The sequence below is a fragment of the Notolepis coatsorum genome (assembly GCF_963971535.1).
Source record: "Notolepis coatsorum genome assembly, chromosome: 15".
NCBI classification, from domain to species: domain Eukaryota; kingdom Metazoa; phylum Chordata; class Actinopteri; order Aulopiformes; family Paralepididae; genus Notolepis; species Notolepis coatsorum.
The window spans coordinates 21,393,191-21,399,190 of NC_140179.1; positions in this window are offsets into that span (position 1 = coordinate 21,393,191).

Here is a 6,000-nt window from a genome sequence, read left to right on the forward strand (position 1 = left end):
CCGATTCTCTTTAGGCTGTGGTCTGGAACCTTCAATAGACCAGTAGGCCTATGATGCCATATCTTTAGAACTGAATTAATAATAGTAGGCCTATGATACATTATATCTTTAGAACTGAATTAATACTTTAGATGTTTAAGCATAGCAATGCTCTTTTAAGATCTAAGTTAATGTTCTCTTCCTTTTACTTGTTTTTTTTTTTTTTTTTCATCCGCTCTCTCTGATTTATTGAGGCTCTCTCTTCAGTTCAATACCTTCATATTATTCATGGGTTACTATAAATTACAAGTTCATATAAAATGTAAGTTTCAAGTTCAAGTTTCAAGTTTCTTTAATAGTTGTCATACAGAAGTACAGAATACTTTTGTACAAAATGCTTCTTACTGTTGCGCTCCAGAGACTGTGCATGACAAGATAAGTATGAAATAAAAACATAGTAAAAATTAGAAGAAAAAAAGAGGTCACAGTGTTCAGTTTAGACATATGTACAATGTTCGTAGACGTAGTTACCATACAATATACAATACTGTGCAGTGTACTAATATACAATACTATATAGTGCAAGGCATAAATGGACGAGGTGCAGTTTAGGTACAATTCACAGTAGGTGTACGAGTTGTAGTGCAAATCCTTTATCAATAAATATAAAGTGTAAGTGTGTTTGTGTGATCTAAAGTGTGGAGAGTGGGTGCTGCAGTGTGTTGTTTGTTTGAGTGAGTGTGTGTGTGCGTGTGGGTGTGTGTGCTGTGTGCATTTGATGGTTGTTGCATAGTGATTATTGTTCGTTTAGCGATTATTGTTCGTTTAGCAGCCTGATGGCCTGGGGATAGAAGCTCCTTCTGAGTCTTTCTGTGCTCGCCATAAGACTCCGGTATCGCTTGCCTGACGGCAGCAGTTCAAAGAGGCAGTTGTTCGGGTGGCTCGAGTCCTTAATAATTCTCTTAGCCTTCCCCTTGCACCGCTTGTTGTAAATGTTCTGGAGGGTGGGAAGCCCCCCTCTAATTGTGCGTTCGGCTGAACGTGTCACTCTTTGTAGTCTGCTACGGTCTTGTGCAGTGCTATTCCCAAACCAGGAGGTGATGTTGCCGGTCAGGATGCTCTCTATTGTACATGAGTAGAAGTTCCTAAGGATCTTCTGACTGACTTGGAACTTCCTTAGGCGCCTGAGGAAGTAGAGGCGTTGTCGTGCCTTCTTCACAACACTGTCAATGTGTGTGGTCCATGTCAAGTCCTCGGATATGTGGGCTCCGAGGTACTTGAAACTGTTCACTCTCTCAACTGGTGCCCCGTCGATGCTGAGGGGGCTGTAGTCCTTGACCCCCGACCTCCTGAAGTCCACAATCATCTCTTTTGTTTTGCTGACGTTCAGGGAGAGGCAGTTCTCCTGACACCACTGTGACAGGTTCTCTACCTCTTCCAGGTAGGCCCTTTCGTCGTTGGCAGAGATCAGGCCCACCACTACTGTGTCATCAGCAAATTTGATGATGGTGTTGTTGTTCCGCTGTGCTACGCAGTCATGTGTGTACAGGGAGTAGAGGAGGGGGCTCAGAACACAGCCCTGGGGGGCCCCTATGTTGAGCGTGATGGATGAGGAGGTGCAGTTGCCGGCTCTTACCACCTGGGGTCTGCCCGTCAGGAAGTCCAGGACCCACTGGCACAGGTCATAGTTCAAGCCCAGGTCCCTGAGCTTGGCTATGAGTTTGGAGGGGACTATGGTATTGAATGCTGAGCTGTAGTCGATGAACAGCATTCTCACATAGTTCCCCTTCCTCTTGTCCAGATGTGATGCTGCTGTGTGCAGCACATGGGCTATGGCGTCCTCCGTGGACCTGTTGGGGCGATATGCAAATTGCAGAGGGTCCAGGTTGATGGGGAGGGAGGAACAGATGTAGCCCTTCACTAGCTTCTCAAAGCACTTCATGGCTATGGAGGTGAGGGCTACAGGGCGGTAGTCGTTGAGGCAAGCGGGCGTAGATTTTTTGGGTACAGGGATGATGGTGGACTTCTTCAGACAGGTGGGGATGACGGCCTGTTCCAAGGACAGGTTGAAGATGTCAGTGAATACCGGGGCCAGTTGGTCGGCACAGACTTTTAGGACGCGGCCGGGGATGCCGTCCGGTCCTGCTGCCTTCCTGATATCCACTTTTTTAAAGATCCGTCTCACCTCATGCTCTGTTACCCTGAACACTGAGTCTCCATCAGCAGACCCCCCCCCCCCCATTGCCGTGGTTTGTAGGCTGGTGTTGTTATTCACAGCCTCAAACCTCGCATAGAAGGAGTTGAGATCATTTGCTAAGGAGATGTCACTGTTCAGTTTGAGGGGGGTTCCTTTGTAGTCTGTCATTGTTCTGAGGCCCTGCCACATGCCTCTAGAGTCAGCCTGTTCAAACTGAAGTTCAACTTTATCCCTGTAACGCCGTTTTGCCTCTATTACTGCTCTCCTGACGTTGTATCTTGCCATCTTGTGTTCTTCCATGTTGCCTGTCACCAGCCCGGTGTTGTATGCTGATGTGCGCACTTTCAGAGCCTCACGGACGGATTTGTCTACCCAGGGCTTTTGGTTTGGGTAGATATTAATTTTGGTGGTGGGGATTATTACTTCTACCTGAGTACAGACATAGTCAATCACCGTTTCGGTGTATTCGTTAATATTGGCTGTGTTATCACGGAGTACACTCCATTCTGTGCTTCCCAGCACTGCTTGGAGTGACTCTACTGACGTCACGGTCCAACGCTTAACCTCTCGCGAGACCACCGGCGTTCGCTTGAGACACTGTTTGTACTTAGGCAAAAGAAAAACTGCGGCGTGATCGCTTTTACCGAATGGACTAAGAGCCTGTGACTTGTACCCATTCTTAAATTGCGAGTATACATGGTCTAATATGTTCTCGCCTCTGGTGGGACAGGTCACATGCTGATAGAAATTCGGCAGCACCTTTTTAAGACGCGCGCTGTTGAAATCCCCCAAGACCAAAATGGCCGCGTCAACGTTAGCTGCCTGGAGTTTGTTTACCTCGTCGTGAAGTTTTGAAAGTGCGACCTCAGTGTTCGCGTGTGGTGGAATGTACACTCCGATGAGGATGATGGACGTTAACTCTCTTGGGAGGAAGAAGGGTCGACATTTTATCGTGATAAGGCATGACAATTGAAGCTTATTTTTGGTCTTTATTTTTAGTTTATCTCATTTAAATTTTTATTTATTTATTTTTTACGGGTAAGTGGCCAAGCCACAGTCGACATTCTACTTATGGTAGAATTTAGAGTGTTAGATCCTATGGTATACATAGGAATGTTAAGGATAATTGGATCATTCTGGGATATCCGGTGGTGCAAGGGAGAGAGTCATACGCAAAGGTTGTGTTCATGGAACACAATCCTGTACGACTCTCGGTGGGAGGGAAGGGTAGGGGATTTTTATTTGTATATATGTATGTTTTTAAGCTCGGCTCTCAACGGGACCTCACTAGTGGGATGTATATCTAGTATTGCCTCGCACTCTAGAAGCATTACCAAAAATTACAATGCAACATGTATAGACTATGGCTAGTTTGAATATAATGATATGGAACACCGGGGGAATAAATAACCAACTTAAACGCAAAAGCGTGCTCACACTGATGAAAAAAGAACATGTGGACATTGCTCTGCTAAGCGAAACACACATTCTAGGGAAAGACATAGGTAAATTAGCGGACAACATATACCATAATATCAGTCACTCCTCTATTGGTACGAGAACTCGGGGTGTAGCAATAGTCGTTAAACGTAAGTTGAATATTGTACTAAAGGGAGTATGGTCTGATGTAGAAGGTCGGATAACTATAGCTAAGATTGAACATAAGAACAGGAAAATAGCGTTGATAGCGGTATACGCCCCAAATTTGTACGAAGAAGATTTCTTCACTACACTAACCAATGCAATGTTAGACATTCCCGATTACTCATTTATAATAGGAGCGGATTTTAATGCCATCTGGAACCCAAGGATAGACAAATCTTACCTCGCCTTTTCCAGCGAACAAAAGAATTCATCGAAGGCATTAAAGGATTGGTCAAAGATTACAGGTGTAAAGGACTTATGGCGGTTACTTAATCCCACGACCCGAAAGTACTCTTGTCGATCTGCGAGACATAAGACACTATCCAGAATAGATTATGTCTTTGCATCACAGAGACTATTTGATAATTATGAAGTGGAAATGATACCCAACGCACTATCAGATCACTGTTATTTACTCCTTAAAGGTACATTTGGTATACTATCCTCCCGAGCCCCAAGATGGCGATTTAACTCGTTGCTGCTTAACAACAAGGAATTCATTACACAACTCAAAGAAGCTCTTATAGTATTCCAACGGGAGAATGCAAACTCGGTGCAAGACCCCAGAATAATATGGATGTCGGTAAAGGGAATGATCAAAGACTTCACGGATAGCTTTTCCTCAAAAATGCGCAAGAATCAAAACACAAAACTGGATGAGCTGGAAACGCTTTACTCAACGTTATTTAATTCTCTGAAATACAACAACTCAACTCGACTAGAAAATCAAGTTAACGTACTAAAAATAGAGATCAATGACATATACAGACAACAATCGGAAATACAAATACGCAGCACAAGACAACAGCAGTACTCCCATGGTTCCAAACCCAGCCACCTATTAGCCATGCTATTAAGAATTAATGCAACATTTGCAGATATAACTACCATTAGAGCACAACAAGTACTTGTAACAGATCCGGTAAAAATAAACGATACATTCAAAGTATTCTACTCCGATTTATATAAATCAGAAATGACCTTCGATCAAAACAAAATGGACACATTTCTTAATCAAATTATTCTCCCTAAACTTTCAGAGGATGACGCTAAACAGTTAGAAATACCGATCACACTAGAGGAACTCAAGATGGCCATAACCGCAATGAAAAGTGGTAAGGCTCCAGGAAGAGACGGTTTCCCATCAGAAATGTACCTTTCTTGTTGGGACATAATTGGCCCCTTATTACTAAATATGATCTTATACTCAGTCAAGGAGGGGAACTTCCATAAAACCGACAATATTGCACTCATAACAGTCCTCCTTAAAAAAGACAAAGACCCCAACGAGTGCGGTAGTTATAGACCTGTAAGCCTCCTCGGAACAGATATCAAACTGTACTCTAAGGTATTAGCCATCAGATTACAAAAGCATATGACGTCTTTAGTTCACCCGGACCAAACTGGCTTCATAGGAGGCCGCCTGATCACTGAGAACATAAGACGTATACTGCACGTACTTGATGCCGACAAAGAGGACACCATACCTAAGGCGATGCTGTCCCTGGATGCTATGAAGGCCTTTGACAGGCTGGAATGGTCGTATCTGTGGGCAGTGCTAGAAAGGATGGGGTTAGGAAAAGGATTCATCGATATGATTAAAGTATTATACAAAGACCCATCGGCCATGATTATAACAGGCACAATCATCTCTGAAATATTTCCGGTATCACGCTCTGCCAGACAGGGTTGTCCTCTTAGTCCCGGTCTGTTCAATCTATCATTAGAGCCGTTAGCACAATATATAAGACAATCCCAATCCATAGAACCTATCGTAATCAAGGGCACACAACAAAAAATTTGTTTATATGCGGACGATGTAATATTGTTCATGAAAAACCCCAACACCACATTGCCTCATCTGCTCAAGTTGATTGAGGACTTTGGTGATTTATCGGGATTTAAGATAAATTGGCCGAAGTCGGCTTTCCTTCCACTTAACACCCCTGCAAAAAAAGATACAACCCTCCCAGGACAGATACCGATGGTAAAACATTTCAGATGCTTGGGAGTGGAAATATTCCCTACCATAAGACAAACGGTGAAGCACAACTACACAAAAATCCAAAACAAAATCAAAGACGACCTTGATAGATGGGCAAAACTTAAGAACACAGTACAAGCACGGATATCAATAGTTAAGATGGATGTACTACCTAAAATCAACTTCTTCTGTTCAA